This window comes from Acyrthosiphon pisum, chromosome A1, assembly GCF_005508785.2.
Source record: "Acyrthosiphon pisum isolate AL4f chromosome A1, pea_aphid_22Mar2018_4r6ur, whole genome shotgun sequence".
Classification (NCBI taxonomy): domain Eukaryota; kingdom Metazoa; phylum Arthropoda; class Insecta; order Hemiptera; family Aphididae; genus Acyrthosiphon; species Acyrthosiphon pisum.
In genome coordinates, this window is record NC_042494.1 from 136,064,891 (window position 1) to 136,084,649 (window position 19,759).

Below are 19,759 nucleotides of genomic sequence, written 5' to 3' on the forward strand. Positions count from 1 at the left end.
TACACATCATCGTTATAACAGCGGCCGATTGTAATAATTAGATTACAATATAACCGATCATTGGAATATTAGTCGCACGACAGTAACCTATATCCAATAATAGTATTTGTGCCATTTTTCATTGTTTACATGCGCGAAAAACGTCGTCTTCATTCATGTGGCATGCCCTTTATAGAGCTATTCAACCTTGACAATATGTACGGTTTACGAAACATATTTTGTTATTAAAACTTGTTTGTATTCATTGTAGCCCCGCCAACAGCTACAGTTTTAATTAGTCACCGAAACGCATAAACATGTATTCGCTTTTTCCAAATTATTCCACGCGAGATTATCTCGGTGAAAATGTACGAAATAATACAATAACGTTCTGAAACAATGATGTATGAAAAACTACGCGTAACTAGTTGTGAGGAGATATTTTTTCCTATCGAAACCAAACTTTTTCGGTTTCGAAATGTATGAAACCTATGTACTGCAGAGGCTTACAGTATTTGATATATTACTCCCACCGAACAGATTACTATACGAAAACGGTAAATTATGCGTAAACTTTAACGGAAAACTTTAAATGTGCACATTATAAAAATGGCACATATCAAATATAGCAAAACGTATTTATCGCACGAATCAATATATTATAGTTGGTAATAACACGGCCCATATGAAAGAAAAAAGCAATATCAATAGAGGTATTATATACCTATATAGGTATACTCTCGTTAACGAAAACGAAAATTTGCCACAAATCGATTATATAGATAGTGCAACGACTTACAATATTAGAACACCTACCTATTGTCGAGTATTCAGCAGATTATAAGTGAGAGAATAAAGATTTAATAATAGCGTAAAAAAAAGCTGCACAATATATTGAATAGTGAAACGAACTTAATATGCCCACACGAAAGAAAAAAACAATATGAATACACTCTCGTTAACGAAAACAAAAAGTTGCCGCAAATCGATTGTGCAGATAGTGCAACGGTGTACAATGTTCGAATACCTATGCCTAATCGAGACTAGACTACAGTCACCAGGTTATAGGTGAGCCAACAAGGTTTTAATAATAGCAGCCGCACTGGCGCGCGTAGACTATATCTATAGATAATAGGTTTTCTTTTACAAATCGCGAGTTTCCATAAAGTAAAAATTAAAAAAAAACAATTATTTTAGCCGACCGCACGTCGAATATGCAGAGTGGTGGTATGATTATTAAAACATAATATGTATTAAATATATATACCTACGATATATGTTCCGTATAGCCGGTTATCTAATGGCACACAGAAGCAGGTTATTGCAACAGGTATCCGAAAAATTCCATAAATGTATCAATTATTATTCTACTCGCAGTGCAACACGTGTAACACTCGCAAGTATATTATAGGTACCTACAAACGACTATATAAGTATAGGTTCTAAACGTTTCGTTGTCATCGCTAGCCGGGTCGGTCGAAAACCGTGCAAAATATATTATATAGGTGGATTCGTGACATTATTATGAATTATAATATTATGTTCGCGTCGCATTTGCCATTTTTATAAATCCAATTTTCCGTTCACGCAACTTGTGACCAACTTAGACTGCGTGTCACAGGCCACAGCTCGAGAGATACTGCAGTATAAAATATTATAGTGGCCGCTTATTAGATGACTCGCTGTTAAATGGCTCATATTCGCCTATTGTGTGGATTCTGCAAAAAGTATGATCCCGAATTATATATACGTATACTATATAAGCACATGAGAAAAAGTTCCTCTACTGGACTCAATGCAGCACTGGTTTGTGGGCATATTATTTCCACATAATATATTATATTGTACGAATGTAAAGTGTGAATTTGGCTTAATACTCTGCAGAGCCTATATAAGTATACTATATTATTATACTATAGGCAATCTGTGTATATAAATATCGACATCGTGGCCGGCAATTTCGCGGTCGTCTCTCGGTCTGGTCCCGCGGGTACGTGATATTATAATCTTGGGTCCGCGTCGGCCAATCAAAAATTACCCGTGCAAATATAATATAATACAATACAATAATCGTAATAAACGGCAAAATACTTATATAGGTACCTTATACACTATTATTATTATTATTTAGGTATACACACACGCGCGCGGGCGCGCTCTCGCATATTTATCCGACGGCGGTTTTGTAACTTTACGATAATATTTCGTACACAACTCAACCTGACTCGACTCACGACGACCTTGTTTCGGAACGGCCTGCACGGCGAGCGTTCGCGATTACTATGCGGAACGGCAGCGGCGCGCTGTGTAGTGAGCGTATAAATTTATTTTTTCGTTGGGTTTGTTGGAAAAATAAAAAAATTGCCAAGACGGATCCGATCGGAAACACGTCATGTACCTACGCGACATTATAATAAATACCGACGGCCGTATTGTGCAGTATAGTGGGCACCTTTACAACGTACGCCCGTCGAATACCGTGTAAAAACGATACGCGCATGTACATTATAATACATTAATAATAATATTATATTATTATTAAGCTTCAGTATTTTATTATTTCTGTACACGATATTATACTCCGATACTCGTACATAATTCCGTGGTTGTAATATCACGTAGATAATAATTTAATATATTACCGCGATATTATTATGATTATTGTGATTACCGTCGTCTTCGTGCTGAGCTGAGGAAAACGCGCGTCTAGTCGAAAATCACGCGCCACGCGGACGTCGGCGTAACCGGTTTTTTGGTTTTAACCATCCGACCGCGACGATGACGTCTTTGGCGGAGAAAAACCCCTTGCGTGCGTCATCGCATCCTCGTCAGCGCACACTCGCGTTTTTGCGCCCGCCAACGAGTCCGTGGTTCTTAAAACTACAACAACTGCGGTTGTTGTTATTTACGTCGACCAGATAAACATATTATACCGGATTGACGAGCTAGCTCGGTTTTCGCAAGTGCATGCCCCGCGTAAAGATAACAATAATATTTGGCGTACGACCACGGAGTCAGCGTGTTGACAGTTATTAAAGCCATATATTACACGAAGCGACGAGCACGATGTCGCATCAATAACGATCGCGTCTGTTATAATAACAATAATAATATTATAATATAATATAATATATATATATTGTATTATTATAATATGTATTTAAATCTGGCGACGATATTGCGAGAAAATGACAATAATGACAATATAGGGGATCGCGCAAAGACACTTTTCACTCGACGCAATTGACATAAAATCACGAATGTTTTACTACATGGGGGAACAAAAATAAAATACAAACTTTGACAGCGATGGTGCCGCAGAGAACGGTCTCGGTGTGGAGTATGCTGTGCGTACAACTATGATGATATGATTCGGAGACACTAATTATTCGACGAACACTGGACGCACATTTTTCGTTTGAAACGCACGTACGTGATTTTATCTCGAAATATTTTGTTGTACACTGTGCGGACAACAATATCTTTTTAGACAGTGAATAGAATAGAAAAAAAAAAAAACGAAATGCCGGAAAACGATTAACGGAAAAAATATATAAATTAAACTAATACACGATATATATATAAGTAAAATAATAATAAAAAAAAAACAAAACGAAAAGTGAACGTACCGGGGACGGACCGCGGCCGACGACAATAGGTAACTACTATGGTGGTTGGGAAAGAACGACAGTGCCATCGACCACAATGCCTTCCTCGATGGACCCCACCATTTTTTTTTTCCTTTCTTCGTCCGAGCGACGAATAGTATAACACAGTTGTCTATGTGTTTTTCCACTATCGTGTGTGACCCCCCGTCTGTATGCTATTATATCGTGTGTGTGTACGTACACGCGTTAACAACACGAAGAAGCGCCCAAGTCTACATAATAACACGGTGCCTATATCTACCTACCTACCTGCTATCCGTAATGTAATTTATTAATATTGCATGTCTCGAGTCTTCGATACATCATAATAATGATGTAGGTACTACACCTACTACGGTCGACTATAATGTTATGTATAATAAGCAGCTATATATTATATTTTATTGATTTCGATTAAAATGGGTACCTCTAATCATCGATTGGGGTGTACAATAGTATTACGGTATTGTTCATGCCAGTTTTGTGTATAATATAATACAGGAACTGCCCCAATACCCTGTTTACGACAAATCCAAAAAACTGTTTAAAAACATAATATTACGTTATATTGCAATGTAAATGTGATCTAGAATTTAAATCACATTATGTTAAAATCTATTGAACCTACGTTGGTATACCTACGTTATTTTGAAATTTAAAATCAGTATCTTTATATAATATTGGATTACAATCAAATTTGACGGTAAAACATAATACGAGTCAAAACTCAAAAGTCAATAGTTTTTCCGAAGACAAAAAAAAACTTTTCATTTGTATTTTGTCTTCGTAATGCGTTTTTCGTTTTCCATAGATAGTTTAAAATAAGAAAAATTTCCAGTATCAAATATTTTGATAGTGAAATCCACGTGTAGAACCTTTTTATGCAATATAGGGTAATTACAAATTATACGCATTCTTTTTTATCCACCCATCATTCAACTACCTATATATTATCAATGATTATAAATACTAGGTAGTATATTTTATAATCAATCATAATATATTAATATGTACGAATGTAAGAAGGATTTTGATTATATATTGAAAACTATATTAATTCAATCTTCTGTAATCCATAATATCGATAAAAATTTGGGGTAATTTAGTATCAAAGTTCATTTTCACAGAAATAAACTAATAGAACAATTATATAATATACGCTATTCTAATTTAATTTACTATATTTTGGTATATTAAATAACTAAATCAAGATGAAACATAAACCATAATGAATAGATTAAGTTCCTCGGAAATGTATTTGAACCATTACAAGCTAATTAAAAATATATTTCGTGAATTATGCATCTATAATCATAGTACATAGGTAATATTATAAAAATTTTAATATATCCGTTAATTTTTAATATTAATAACAAGGACACCACCATTAGCATATTGGTACTAAACCTATTATTCTCATTAAAAATTTAAAATAAGACTGATACCTAAGTGATATTAAATAAAAATACAATATAACTTGTAAATTTTCAAACAAAATAATTTTTTTTAATTCATATAAAAAATTTAGTTTAGTTCATATAATAAAAATATGATAATAAAATAATCGAAACTTTGCAATAGTAAAAATACAAGTGAAATAACAAAATATCTTAGTGCAGTATTATATTACTATTACTCATCATTAAAGACATACATTGTTATTACACTATAATTTTATTATTTTATGAAACGTATTTCATGTTTCAAAATAATAATAAATATAGTTTAAAAAAATGGCGTGTGAAGAGATTACAAAATAATTATTTCCAAGTTTTTATTATGAAATATATATTATTTTATTGAAAATTATAACATAATTATATTTATATTTATTAAAACTAGACGTATAATTTGAATAAATAACATATGAGGTAAACGAATAAGTTGTTTTTTTATATAATAATATTATGATTAATTAATAGTTGTAAATATTTAAAAATATTAATAATTATTAATTATAATACAGTGTGCTTCTGCATTACGCCATGAATAACTATATAATATACACATACATACATAAAAATGATTCTTCTGACAAATTGTCAGATTTTGACAGAAAAAAGTATTCATACCTATAGTTTCATTACACAAAGATTAAAACTTCCCGATAAAAACAAAAATAGGTATATCAACCTTGCAAAATGATGATTCGGTCGCTGACGAACGAACATATGATATGATCAATTCAGTTGTACATATAATAATACACACATTGTGCAATTGTATTATATTCTATAATGATATTTTTTTTGTTCATAATTTTATATTTCAATCTGAAATTCATCGATAGGTTGTAGATACCCATAAACAAGTTTTTAATAAAATTCAAATGAAAATCCCAGAATATTAAAAAAAAATAATAATAATTCGATTATCCGTTCTATTACCTATCTAGATAATGTATATAGTTACAATAAGTGTAACTCGAAAAATTTATAGTTTGACCGTTGTATTTTAGAAGTTAGGTACATAATATTTAAATTTTAGCTATTTAATTTTTATTTAACTTAATAACTATAATAATATGCTGTAAAAAAAAAAATAAAAACCATAAATCGTTGAAGTTGAAGTTGGTTAATTATCAAACAACGTTAACTAATATAGTTGGCTCAATGAATGTTTTAGTAACTATATAGAGAACTTGCTCGTATAGCAATAGTATAGATGCGTTTTGAAAACTTGAAAAGTGAATAAACCATTTAAGGACTTAGGACGATACAATATAATGTATATAGGTACCTAATAAGTCACACTGCTTCTGTGTAAAATCGACCGGTCCACACGAAATGCTTTGTGCAACAACCTGATGTGCTCCTCGAATACTGGGCGCGGACATTTTATTTAACAAATAGCGTAGGTAATCAAAGTAAAGCGCATATTTTTTTTTATAGTCGAATGATTAACATGTAACACTATAATATTATTATGAATTATAATGTACATACAAATGAGTGAACTACTCTAATGTTTATGTAAGACGAGAAATACTATTTATGTATAATAATAGCGTGTGCCGTCAAGGAACCGTAAACAACTACAACACGACTGTCATTGTTTTATTTGTATTATTATTTTAAGACAGTCAGTTACCATTATAGGCAGTAGGTACGCACACACAAATAATTAAAGAACAAAACATTTAGAATAAGTACATGATTTTCACTAAAAATGCAGTAGGTAGGTTAGGTGAGGTAGGTAGTTGTTATAATGATACGTTTGCATATACACTGCTGATATTATTCACTCGTAGGTACTTAATAATGTTATGGACTCGTGTCTCATACAAAAGAATAATAATATAATAATCTCACATTATAAGTAAATGATATTGTATAATATTATTTATTTGCGCGTATAAACATAATTACGTTATAATGTGTATAATACACACACGTTTGGTATGATAAAATCGTATCTAGTGTGTAGGCAGCTGATATTATTTAGGTAGGTACCTATACGTTTGGAGTTCCGTTTCCTCGCTTGCATAAATCGATTGCGACGACGTTTAAGTTCGCTATTGGCGACGCGAAGAGAGTTGGCGGCGCGCAGTCATTCAATATAACGCAATGTATTATTATTTTATAATTTAACCGAAATCCGAGACGCATCGTAAATAATATATAGGTATATAGACGCGAACCGACGACGATCTGCTGCGATCGTCCGAGTTTTCTATCGTAGTTGTCGTTGCAGACTTGGCCATCACCATATTGTATTTGTACCGTTCGTCCATTTCGATACAAACTTCGAGTGAAATAAATGCCGTACCTATAATACGAAAACTGCAGCGCGTGTACTGGAACTTGGAAGTACTCAGTAGGTCGGGTTGTACATGCACCGCGTCGACATTGTACGTTGCCGGCGAGTGTTACATAAAACATAGGTAGGTAATATAATTAATTATTACAAAAATAAATAATATTGGATTGCGCAATATTTGTTTCGTCTAAAGACCATTCAATGGTTTTCACTTTTAAACGTTTACAGTGGATAACTGCAACCAGACGTGTTGTTGTATAAGACTTGAGCACACACACGCGCACACACTAACACACACATGTGCGCACAGTCGTCGATACTATATAATAATCTATTGCGGTGACATTACGTTTAAATAAATATATTATTATATGTACACGGTCGTAAATTATAATGTAAAACTGTTGACTGTTGTTGTTGTAGTTGTAGGATTTAAAAGTGACGAGCGATCTGAGTTCGTCATAATACTGTCAATATTTAAAGAGCCGCGGGTAGACCGGATCCTTATAAATATCGTGTCAAACGGATGTTTAAGCCGTTTGGTTTGAGCTATCTATTATACCTCTATATTATTATTATATAGGTACTCTTCGATAATAATTAATCGGTTTTCGCACATCCCATGCGCGGCTACTGGTCCGTGAACAGCTCTAATGGCGATGAATTAAACAGCTATTCGCGGTAAGCCGACATTATCGGCGTTGTCCCGACTAAATTATCATCATGAAACCCAATAATACTTAGCGGCTTGTGTGGGGGTGGACGACTTTTACGAAAACCGTATGGTTCGTTAAACGCAATAGATAAATTCCCCACGAGGCCCGTTGAAATATTTATCAATAATAATAATATCATCCCGAAACACAGTACAATAATTATAAAAGTAACTTCATCATTTCTCGTTCGAATATAAATATATAAATATATAAGTAAAATATTAAAAACTTAAAAAATCACAACGTCAAGCACGTAAAACTCAATGACAACACTTGTTGTATAACGAACCCGGCTTTTTTGTTGTATTCGAAACTGCAGATCACCGATCGGCGATAAAAAAAAAAGCGATGTCAGTAGAAATGTTTAAGGTGATTCGTGCATCGGCGCATGTATATAAGTAGCCAAGTAGGTACAGTTGCAATATAAGTTATAACTTAAATAATATGTGATAATTATATACGGTTTGTTCCTATTCATACCGATCAAATGTGGTGTTTTGCTGACAGCGATGTTTATATTCCGAGTCGAGTCGCCCAGTTACTATGTAGTACTTCGATGAAAAACTTGACGTATAAATCCATTATGGAAATAAGTTGTCGCAGTCCACGTTGACGGTCACGGACGAGACACGTAGAATTGCATCTCGGCCAGAGCGATACAATTAAATATAATAATATTATGTTTTCAATAATTTCCGGCCTCGTTCATTATAATAATAATACATCGCCACCTCGGTTATAAGTATATTTACCACGATAATATAATGTTATTATCATTGCAATGATCATGGACATTACGTCACAGTAATATCGTGTTTACGGTGACGTCAACGACGACGACAAGACCAAGACCAAGACTATACCGCGACTACAGCGGACTCCCACTGAAGTGTAACGTCGTCACTAAACTATAATAATTTATTTCACGATATCGCAGTCAGCTTATTGATATCAATAATATTGTTATCGATTTTATCGCAGCTTATACAATCACCACTTTATAGTCGTGTGTGTTACGTGGTGATGCCGGCGTGAGTGTGCGTGTGTGGAATTTCAAATTATTCGACGATGACGACGGCGATGAGATATATATATATAGTTTTCCTGCCCCGAAGACCGATCGACACGAGACGACAGCCGTGGCCGTTCGAAAAACGACATTCTTTGGCACGCAAGTTGCATAATATGATGGTCACGTCGTCGGTGGTGGCAGGGGTGCTCAAAATACGTAATAATTTTCGTCCCCTGGATCGGGCAGCGGGACATCGATAGCACGTATGTGGGAAAACGTTCTCACTCGCAGTCGGTCGGCCGGCGAAAATAAAAGAAAATAGGTAATGTAATGAAACCGCGCGCCTGCGATTTTTCTCGCGAATTCGTGCAAAATTACGACGCCCGGACCACTATAAATATTATATATAGGTAGGTATGATATATACCTATTATAGCATATTATAGCTTGTATCTGGCCACGGGTGAAAGCGTCGCGTGAAGGTCTCCACGGCCAATATTACGGTATATGGATTTTATAGCGGACAATATTATTATATACACACAGTTTTCCGACTACGGTTTCCCCGCCCACAATTTTCGCATTGCTGCGCGATAAACACGGTATTATAATGTATAATATAATATTGCACGTGCCTACATTATTCTATCACACATTATGGTACATTTATAAGCAAGCGCAGACGTGTCGCAGACGTATATAGGTATATAATATAATATATGTAGTCGGTTTTATGTATATTTCCCTCCCAACGGAAAACTATATGCATTCGGCGTCACCACCGGGGTCGCGGCGGTACACGGAAAAAGCGGACAATACGAATAATATCCACTTGACCCACTTTCGGTGTTTTCCCGGCGCGCGTCGAGAATGGAAATCGTATTAGGTATAGGTCCGCCCGTTATTTGGACACACGTCGGCGGCCGAGACTCGGCGTTCGGTTACCGAGGAATATAATTTGACGGACCCACCTATATTGTACGATACAACCGCGGTCACCGTGGTGATAACATTTTGGTTATAACCGAAATGGACCACGACTGTGGCGGTGTTGCACTGCAGAGGGTAGTTGTATTGCTCGATATTTTAATAATATATACATTATACCTATTGTACGCCGGTCGTACGACGTGCAGCTTGACGCGCCCTACCGATGGCGGCAAAACGTTTCCCGGTCCTGCAGTGATGGGATTTGGGTCAGGGCGACTCTCAAACAGTCAAACGGTTACTAAACGAACAGTCTGATCTTATCAGCTCCAGTCGGCCTCGTTTTCGATGCGTATACGTCTGACTTAGAAATATGTTTGTATTTTGATGTGCCGAAAGTCGCGCGAAACCCACACGTCGGGCGGCGGATTGCGGATACACAGCTGGCGGGGTTTACGTCGCCGCCGTCGTCGCAATGCTGTCGGCGAAGTATTCCCACGTGTGTTTGAGCCGATCATTTATCACGCCACGTACGTCATACGTATCACGCGCATAATATATTATTATTGAAATTTTTATTATCAGCGCGAATGTCGCGATACCTCGAGGATCCACAAGCCCTAGCTGAGCCCGATTTCGAGATTCACGCCCACATCGTAGGTATAATATAATTTATAATAATAATAATAATAATATTATATTATATATCCTATACCACCGCATAATAATTTTTATTTACGTTGCATAAATATCATTATGTCTACACCGTGGACCGCGTGTGTGACCCTCTGTCCGCACGTCGACATTTTTCGAGTCAGACCGCCGAGTTTATCCGGATCACACGAAACAATGAGAGTGTTGGACCCGCGACGGAAAGAGTAAACGAGTTTAAAAGTGTTATATAAATCGATTTCTTGTTTTGGCTTACGCGACGGTCGCTTACGCTTTTATACGACGACAGGATTATTCGGATACGACGCCGGAAACGAGTTATGCGCATATGAAATTCGGTAAACATTCAAATGTAAGTGTTTTTTTTTTTAATCACATAAGAATAGTTTTTGGAGTTTTACTACTTCAATATAGTTGTAGTACGAGTAATTTGTTTTTATGGATAATTGCTCAATTACACGCGGCCATAATAACTATATTGCAATGTACCAAGTATTAAACACAGCTGTACGGAACTATAATAAATAATATTACAATACAAATATATTATTATATTATTAGTATTATTATTAATATCTTGTAATCGCTTAAGTCTTTTTGTAAAAATCTACAAAATGTAACTATTCTAAAAATATATACATTACATATTATTATATTATATAAATATTGGAAGTGTAATTATTTATTATGTCAAAGTGTTGGATGATGTATCTATTCAAAAACTAAAAAACTTACTATAACAAACGCTATTATTTAAAGTTTGTATCAAACAAGACGTTTTACTTTAGTTTGTAGAACTGGAAATACATTTATATATATATATAATCAATAATCCTTTTGAAAACCAACGCAAAATGAGGTCGGGTCCTACACAAAGGAAAGCGTATTTGTCATTATTTCAAGTGTATATGTGCTCGCACGATTGATGAAAATCTTCTCTTTTGGCCATTGTATAACTCGATTATATGAAAATTGTTACTTTTGCAATAAATGGATGTATTTGTCCAACAGCTCGGAAATAGGTTTTTGAATTCATCAAATATTGTTACTCCCCTTTTTTTCATCACAAGCGATCCGATCCAATTGAAATTGAAACATTTGAAACTAAATTTATTAATTTACTATTAATATATTATTCACTAGGTACTAATATACTTATCACTTATTACTTAATCGCTAATATTATATTAACCACAAATAATATAAATTATATAAAAGTAGGTACCTATAACTCAACGAGGTAATTAACACATATTATTAACTAAATTATGTTATACACGCTCAATAATCTATATGAATATAATGTTATATCACGGTTTAATATATTAATTGTATCGGTAATTTTTACCCAACATAAATAAATAGTTCTGTCGAAAACTCGTAATCTGTAATGAGCATGGACCTATGTAATCCTTATGTTTGCATAATGTTTACAATTCGTTGAAAACTAACCACGGGAACTCGACAAATGGAAACGGCCGCGACGGTCAAACCAATGTCGACACATTATAATTTTATTTTTAACACTTATATTATAGTTATCGCAGGTAGGTAGGTACATACAATGATTAATGTCTTATAGTTTGTATTGACACTCGGCACAATCATGGTGTGTGTGTTTTATTCCAAATGACTTACGACGAGGTGTTAAATAACCGTCGTGTGTGTACCGTCATCGTCGTTATATACTAATATAACGCTAATAGTTTACAAGGCGAAACCCTTTTTAGCGGCGACTGTTGCGCAAAACTGCACTGCGGTGCCTATTCTCGCGCGAAGACGACAAACGACAAACGTGAGTATTCCTCGCTGTGGGTACGTACGTGACTTATGACGATATTTTGCATATTATTATTGTTATACACCGAACGCCATCTGAGCAATGGCGAGAAACAGCACAAGACGGCGAAAAGCAGAGACCGCGGGAAAAACAAAGCGAGGAAACTATACCTACGTATATCTATAAGAATCGCCGGAGTGCTGCTACGGCAACAGATGTAATAATGTAACACACATAATGAGACGGAGAAAAAAAACCAATGACGACACGAGAGAGGAAAAAGAGCTTTCGCCATAGATATGTGTGCGCCGTTGCCTCGAAACCGAATTATTATCGAATTACCTTCACGGTCACTACGTCCGATAGTACTTTCACTTTTTGCCACCACCGCCGCCGCCTACTTGAACCTAAATATATATATAACAAAGTCGTCCCGGTCTTGTGTGTGTGTATGAAGAATTCATATATATATATATATATATTATGATTTAGCTGTTGCGTCTTCTCGTGTAAATTCGTCTGGGAAAATAATACGTTCGCGGCGGCCGACGCGCGACTACGTCACAGTGGCGTGAAGCAGAAATTTTGTATAGTGGGAGAGGGAAGGAGGAGGTATCATAAATAAAAATTTATATTGTTCAGAAGTTAATGAAATGTCTCGATGTATGTTCAATGTCCATTAACGCCAATCCATTTAATCCTGACTGCCCCGTCGTATTTCCTAAATACGTTTTTAAACTTTAAGGGTAGAAAAAGAGCGTTCGCTGTTCGATATAGTTACTGGAAGTGTGTAATGAGGATTTTTAAAAGCTTGTAACATGGAGAAATTGTATTCTCGCATTCACAAAACGATTGCACGATACCTATTTGTTGATATAGGTTCTCATAAATGTACACTTGTTTTGCCATAAATGCATTTTTCTCGAGATTTGTACTTCATTGCAGTCTAAATAATATTTGTATGATTTAATCAGAAGTTTGATGTCATTGTCGGTGTCTGAATATGAATATATTATCCTGGAAGAAGACAACAAAAACATTGTAACTCACGATGTTTTAAATATCTACTTTGTAGTTGTTTTAAAAAATTGTCCAAAATGGTATACACAAATTGGATTTGTAGTGGTCTTCTGCTGTAATATTTCCATTCATTGATCTTTTTTGAATTCTTTTGAGCTTATAAAAATCAATAGCCAAATGTTTAGTATTTTGACAAAAAATATCAAATTGAACCACTACGTTTAGCCATAATTAATGAATTGAATACAATTATGAGAACCAAACTTAATAAAAACTCATTCAAGAGAATAACTAATTAGTATTAATATTTGATAATAGAAGTAATGAAGAATGATAACAGCAATCGTAATTGTACCTACATAATATGGATGTGTCGCATGTCCCCTGTGCTTCGGGCGCTTCGTTGCTACGTGGTTAGGTCTATGATGCCACTACATCGTTTTCTAATTTGTCCACCGACTTTATATCTATGGGCTATATGCACGTCACTATATATTATTATACTCGTTTATATTATATTAAATAATATTATATATTATACGCAAGCGACCGCGATCCGTATTCAGTGGGTTCGACGGCGCTACAGACTTAAACATTAAGACGTATTGTTGTGTATTATGATCATAATAATTTTACGTTCCGGTGGGCTGCGGAAGTCCGAGATCGGAGTCGTTCCCTGTATAGGTGATAACTGTATAATGGACGACCGCGCCCGAGCGGCTGGTGAAAATAATACGAGAAAAACGCTTATTGCGTGCCGCTGTCCGACTGAACGACGTAATAATAATAATAATTAATAACATATATCATATTTCGCAGCCCAGTGTCGGCCGTTCATCACATAGGTTATACATCTATATTATATTATACGTATATTGAGTGAGTGTCCATGTTGTGACGTGTGTATATACCGAAAACCCTCAGCGGCACGGCCGAAGTGTCGGCGACCCGTGTCGACGACGCCGCAGAAGGTTATACGGCGCCGAAAACAAATATTGTGACCGGATATCATATTATAATAACAATTATAGTATCGCATCAGCAGTGACTGGTAGACTGGTTATATAATATTATACAGCCTGTTCAAATAGACTTGCAGACACTGCGCAGCTTAAAAAGTGATTTTTAACGCGGCTGTGATCGCGACGGTCCGGCGATCGGCGTTCTTCGCACGCAAATGCTGTACCCCACGATGTCCGTATACGCTGCGGGGTGGCCCACGGAAAATAGACGGTTTTTTGAATAATTGAAGTACTCTGTATTGTTTTTTTAATTTGAAACAAATGTTCTATTCACATGATATTATTATATCAATAACAAGAATACCAGATACACTGCCATTTGAAGAAACTATAATTGCCCACTCCCCTGTGTAGTACGGCACGGACCCTCGAAAAGGCTTAGAGAGGGCGTGGGACCCATTCTTGAGGCGCCTCTCTGCGACATACGCTCAAACGCGTCCACCGCATAACTTGATGAACAGACACGTCTTGCATCGAGTCATGAACCAGTCGGTCGTCATCATAACAACCAAATGTATGTGAAGAAAATCGTTTTTAATCAACAAATAACCGATCATGGCTTGTTCAAAAATCTTATTGTATCACATAGGTATCGCAATCTGCGAATCACAAGGCACTACAACGTTATGAATTTTCTTCATCGTATATTCTCGTCAGGACATTGTTTAGAACGCCTTTGCAAACTCCCGAAAATATTATATTTACGGTTGTCGGGGGCAGTGCTCATTATTATTCGATGAGAGAGGACACGTCTTGAAACAAAACGAAGACGGCCTAATGTCAGACGCGGCGGCGGCGGCGTTCAGTCCGAATATATTTTACGAGCGCACATAACCACGGTACTATTATATGGTCGTTCGTGATATTGCTGCACTGTAATCATCGAACCGTAAACTAAAGCTATTAAAAATAAATAAATAAAAGAAGTTTGGAAAACATTATAGGATATTATACATCATGATGTATATTTGCATTAAACATATTATTATTATTATTATTATTATTATAGTTTTATGTCGAAAAATAATGACATAAGTCCTCCTCCGAACGACGCGGTGCGCACGTGGCACAAATTCTGTATAATATATTATTTCCTCGAACGACGGATTATGCATTAATAATAATAATTATTACCATCCACGTACGATGAACCGGTGGAAAACGCGTGTCGCGGATACCGTCCGCGACCATAATAGTGTTACCTAACGAACTATGTCGACTGGTTATTATATCGAAAACAAAAAACGGTCGGGCGTTACGATTTTCGGGGGTCATCAACCAGCGAGCTGGCCGTTTCATATTATGGTTTATCATTTGTCCGTGTAAACATGTTTTGAAATCGGCCAAACAGCCGATCATCACGACCGTCGGCCCATGATTCACCACCGCCGCCGACTTATGCCATCGAGTTAGTGATATTTTATTTGTTTTCGTATGCACATTCTGTTTTAGTATATAAACACAATTAATACACCTCTAAAACAAAATATACATAAATAAAATAGAATAAAAAAACACCAAGGCATTTTGAAACAAACAAATTTTAATTATACTTTTCTTAGGAGTGGAATTTTGTTTTCGAACGTCACACGAATATATTATAAAATAAATTTGTGTACATTACAAACTACGTGAGTTTAAATTTAGTTCAAATACCGACGACGAACTTAATACAGAGCATTTTTCGCTTGAAAATAATTCGTCATGCACGGTTTCAATTTTTTTTTTTAAAACGTACCTATTATTGTTAAATATAGAATAAAGAAACCGAAAATAAGAATGAATAGAAGACGTATTATTTTCTGAAATAACTTTTCCAATTTCATAGGGCTTTGATATTCAAAAAAGTGAAATAAATTAATATGAAATTAATTCGTTGGTTAAATTTCACAGAATGCAACACTGTAATAGTCATATGGGGCGCACAAATTCCCCGCCTTTTTTGTTTAACAAAACATAGCTACATAGGGTACTTTAAAAAATTCCTTGGACACGCCTTTTGCTTGCAACGATACGTTTTACACTAAATAAATAATTTTTAGGTATTACCATCGATTAAATATGTATATATTATAATATTATGTATGTACTCGTATGTGCCATTATATTCAATATGAATTGGTATATTTAATAAATGGCATTATACCTACGTTCACTGCAGCGGATTGCGAAGAAAAACGATATAGGTTTTTATAACAGGGAATATAATATTAATATCCTATACGAATTAATTGAAAAGCGATATGATCAATCAGAAGCAATTCAATCCAAGCCAAGGGTAAAACAGTATTATCCGCGTTAATTGTATACACACGGGTAAATATTATTTTGAAATTTACCCGACCGCTGTGGATACAGCAGATGTGGCACAACATACTACATTTTACCCATTTAAATCGGCCTAATTCACTGAAATATAATACATTTGTTACAAGTACCTAGGTACATTATTATTATTGTGGTAATCACTATAATAGGTATAGTATAAATAATTTTGAAAATACCTATCTACTAGCTGCTGTGCAGACCGCTGGAAAAGCGTGTAGAATTTTGAAAACAAGGAGTTAAATATGAAATTATCCGTTCTATAATTGACCCTGACCCTGTCGTAATGCGGTATGCATTCTATATATATTAATATATTATAATATTGTACCTTATTATTGTACTGTAGGTATATATAAAGACGTGTTTGTCTTCGGTTGTTTATTTAGGTGTCATTCGGAACGTACTATACTTCAATAAACAAAAAATAAATAATAAACCATTGTAGCAGTTAAAGAACAATATCGTTTAATTATTTATTTATTTATAACGTACGCAATAGAAATTAGTTTCTGAAACATTTATTGTTTCTAGAACGTTGTGTATAAAATAGTGTATAATGGTCATAAAAAAGTTCTTAAAAGTTAAATATACGATATACCATGTGCGCATATAATATAATATATTGTTTATTGTACGCAATTATTTCCCTATGTAATATATTATATTGTATAGTATATAGTTTATACTTATTTTGTACATATAAATGTTCAAATTAATTAAAAACTTAATTGATGTCCATTATTTTATCAGTGATAAAATGTTTAGTATTATTGAAAAACCGACCAAAAACTAATACTTTAACGTGGTTCAACTATTAAATTATTGTATTAGTTTGCCACGAGGAAATGCTTTTATATATTATAGTCTGACGTAAATCAAAAGTAATTATTTCACTTGACTATAATTCGATTGACGTTTTGCAAATTACCGTGTATAATCATTACGTTTAACTCTTAGGTATATAAAAATAATAAATCATAAAACCATACATTATGACATCTATTGTAATGGATGTCCTCATCTGTATTTATTTTTATATTTAGTTTGGTTCTGTACGAAGGTTATTTATTATCTCTTTGGATTAAAACATTCCTTTGGTTTATTTAATTAAACGTTGTCCAACTGTTATTTTCCGACAATTACAAAATTCATCAGTTACATACTTCTGTTGCTTAATGTATATTATGGTATACAAATACAAGTAATATTAGAATACAAAGAAGTTAGAATACAACAAATATTGCGAATATGGTCTCGAACACAGTGTTTACTTATACATTAAAGTGTATCCATGTACAACCCTTTTTTTATATTTTTTTATCGAAGTAAAATATACGTATTAGGTAGGTATGCTGTAGGCCATTTACTCGTTTAATTATCTGCCATATAAATGGTATATTTTAGTTACCTGGTATGGGAATGAAATAATATGAATACAGCATTTATATATTTTAATATCTACGTTATTACCGCGATCGTTTATTAAAATAATAATAATAATAATATCTCTAACCTTCAAGTTATATTATTATTTTCAGTCATGTTATCGTAAAATAACCTTACAATACGTTTGCAAATAGCTCGTTAAATTTTCTCGCACGTTTAATGTATTGATTTTAGTATGATTTTTTTAAAATTTTAATTAATAAAGTCAATAAAAATATACACATTTAATTTTAAATTAGACATTAAAATTATAATGTTAGTTTAAATTTAATTTGACTAATTTAAAAATAACAAATTAAAAAATACAGCAGTTGATATTATGACTTGAACTTTAATGTCTTAATCGATGTGACTTGAAAATCAACTTGATGTTGAAACAGAAAAATAAAAACAATCAAATAAAAAAATACCTAACATTTTTTTACACGCCCTACACACAATTATTTAAATAATATAACAGTTATATATTATTATATTATATTATATTTTTATATCTTTATATAAAAAAAAACAAAATATTAAGAAAATGAAAAAAATTTCACAACCATCAGAAAACCATATTTTTATTTTACATGATAATCATAATTTCAATATAGATAACTAAACTTTGATGTGTTAAGTAAAATAAATTGATGACTAATAGTATACCATTTTGTATTAAGTTGACGAAAGTATAAAAAAAAAGAAACCACTAAAATCAATGAAGGTTTTACCTAATGTAGATTTATTATCAATAAAAACGTGTTTTATAATTTAGGGCAATCAGCAAATGGTTAAGGCAATTATATAATAGAATAAAATGTATGTTTTACCTAATATAAGAGAGTATTATAATTAAATGAAAACAAGCAAGGACGCTCTAAGTAATTATTATTTGATTTTTTTTTCAAATAAATTTAGTGTCTGTACTGTGGTTTAAAAGTATGATTATATTTACTTACACTGAACCTATATGAACAAATTATAGAAAATACTGTCATATTATATCTACCAGTAAAAGATGAAATGTGTAGAAGAAATTTTAAAAAGAATTTTTGTCTACTGACCTACATTATCATTGTTCTGTTTTGTATTAATTTTAACAACACACACACACATACACACATTTCAGTGAATAGTGATTTCACGGAAAATATTACCGTGACTTGTGTCGTTTAAACAAGCAGATGCTTGAGATGCATTTAACTGAGCATAATATGATATTATAACCTCAAAGTCCTTGATGTCCAATAAATATTTGGATGAGTATAAAAAGTAAATTCAATAAAATTAGGGTAGATTCCAAAACGGTTAATAAGACGTTATAAGTTTTGTTTTTAATGCATATTGCCATGATAACGTTAAAACGGTTGATCTTTTTTGTTTTTAAATTATATGTAACGTCCGCTGTACAAGAGTTATCTTTTAGTCATTATCCGTACACTTATTGCGAAATTAAGAAAAATCAAGCA

The 19,759-nt window shown here is 33.7% G+C and overlaps 1 protein-coding gene across 3 annotated transcripts in view; it reads right to left on the minus strand.

Annotated features, from left to right (window-relative positions):
• The window catches only part of LOC100165247 (ABC transporter G family member 20), a 67,831-nt gene that overhangs the window by 24,544 nt on the left and 23,528 nt on the right, over positions 1 to 19,759 (minus strand). The window contains exon 1 of one of the 3 annotated variants that reach the window (XM_003246484.4): positions 3,279 to 3,643. The exons of the other annotated variants lie outside the window; for them this stretch is intronic. The gene's annotated coding sequence lies outside the window, so the exon portion shown is untranslated. Of the gene's footprint in view, positions 1 to 3,278; positions 3,644 to 19,759 lie in introns of those variants that run through there. 3 annotated transcript variants of the gene reach the window in all.